Raw genomic sequence first — 2376 nt, forward strand, 5'->3', positions numbered from 1 at the left:
CCCGTTTGTCGAAGTGGGTGTTCCTATAATTTGCTGAAGTGAGGCTAGCCCGTTTGTCGAAGTGGGTGTTCCTATAATTTGCTGAAGTGAGGCTAACCCGTTTGTCGAAGTGGGTGTTCCTATAATTTGCTGAAGTGAGGCTAGCCCGTTTGTCGAAGTGGTTTTTACCCGTTTGTCGAAGTGGTTTTAACTCATTTGCCCGAGCGGTTCATATCGTATCATTTGCCGAAGATATGCACTAGCATCGTATTATCCGCATTTTGCTAAAGCGACTCATTGCCCAGCCCTACCCGACACCGCCTCATCAGACAGCAGGTAAACGCAGAACAAAGTTAACCCCTTCCCCACGGAAACTTTCTCAAACTTCCCCATCCCTCTCGACATGCCTCCTCCCCTTTCACTTTTGTAGAACGCAACCCCTTTACAGGACACAAATCATTGGTCACTTTTGCATTCATCGGAAGGCGGTCTCTTCATCTCTTTCGTTTACAGTTACAGACTTTTTCATCTCCTCAACCTGTTTTTGTTTACGTGTCATTAAAACTTGTTTGCTTGTTTGTGGTTGTTGTTTTTTTCGGGAAGGGTGGGTTTTGTTGTTGTTTGTTTTTGTTTCTTTGTTTTGGAAGGGGGTTGTTTGCTTCTTTTGGACTTTTTGGGGGTTTTTTTGTATTTGTTCTGTTTGGTTGGGGGGGGGGGGCGAATAGAGTTCGTTTTCGTAAAAATGTAACGCTCCACAAGCGGTAAATCAGTTATTTATTTGCATTTCGGAGTAGTGCTAGCTCTTGGTGGTGTTTTAGTTTTAGTAGAGGTTTTACGGCGCTCGCAACTGTATAAGATCATATGAGCGACAGAAGATTAGAGGTGTTACTAGAGAGTAACAAACATAAAAAAGAAAAAGGGAAGATAAGGACGTTAGATGTTTGCAAGAAGAAGCAAGGCACACCAGAGCACCCGCCAACCACCCTCCTGGTGGTGCTTTGGATGTCTGTCTTTACTGGACCTCTCATGCCTTAAATTGATCCTCAGATCGACAGAAATATTTGTTTTCGTTTACAGTTATTAAGAGTTTTACGGCACTAGCAACACAACACAAATAGGCCATGTAGGTGCCGGCGACTAGAGGTGTTACAGCAGAGTAGCCCAGACAGATAATACGGACGATGGATGCTTGATAGGAAAGAAGAAGCAAACTACAGCAGAGCACCCGCCAGCCACCCACGTTTCGGATGTCTACTCTTTCCCGGACCCTGCCCCGGTCCTCAGAACGACAGCCCAGGGAAGAGACAGAGAGACAGGGTACTAATCATGGATAGAGGGATAACAACGATTATCCGACCCTTAAGCCAGAGGTTGTGTGGCGTAAACAGCTGAGGGGAGTTGCGGCCCTAGCTGGCGAGCCAGAGGTCCATTTACATTTCTCCGACCAAGTCCGGGTCGGGGGAAGTAATGTGATTCAACTGCGGTATATTATAGCTACCTTAGAATTACAAGGTTCTATCTGACATGTTTGCTTTAGTAGAGGTTTTACGGCGCTTTCAACTGCATAAGGTCATATAAGTGCCAGAAGATTAGAGGTGTTACAAAGGGAGAAACAAACATAAAAATGTAGGAGGGGAGATAAAGACGATAGATTGTTGATAAAAAAAGAAGGAGCAAACCACACCAGAGCACCCGCCAACCACCCACATCTGACATGTTTGGCCGTTTTGATATAATAAGACCGTCATGAGGTCAGACACCAAATATTATGTTCTATCGGCTCTACTAAAACGCAAGATTATTCGGAGTCGTAATCAAGATATTCAAAGAATTGCATTTTAAAAAACTGGACAACTGAAAACTCAAAAAGATTTTACGGTTAAATTTTTCAAAACTTGGGAGCTGAGCAGATAGAACCTTTTTTTTTTTTAGTAGAAGATTTTACAGCGCTCGCAACGGCATAAGGTCATATGAGCGCCAGAAGATTAGAGGTGTTACAAGAGAGAAACAAACATAAAAAGAAGGAGGAGAGATAATGACAATAGATGTTTGATAGGAAAGAAGGAGCAAACCACACCAGAGCACCCGCCAACCACCCACAGATAGAACCTTGTAATTCTAGGTTAACGATCTCTCAGTCCAAGACCAGCTGGGCGAAGAAATATGATTATAAACGGCGGGACAATATCGAGCAACATAACACGATCAACCTGTCCCACTTGTGTCAGTGTTCACAATCAACCCTTCCTTTTTTAAAACACATCCTTTTTTTCTAAACACATCGCTGGAGTATTTAGTGTGAACAATACAACAGAGCAATTAGCAACAATTTCAGTCATAGCAAAGGGACAAAAATCTATTAATTGTGTCTCCAAAAAGCTCGATTTGTGATATTAT

This window comes from Aplysia californica, unplaced genomic scaffold (assembly GCF_000002075.1).
Source record: "Aplysia californica isolate F4 #8 unplaced genomic scaffold, AplCal3.0 scaffold00353, whole genome shotgun sequence".
Classification (NCBI taxonomy): domain Eukaryota; kingdom Metazoa; phylum Mollusca; class Gastropoda; order Aplysiida; family Aplysiidae; genus Aplysia; species Aplysia californica.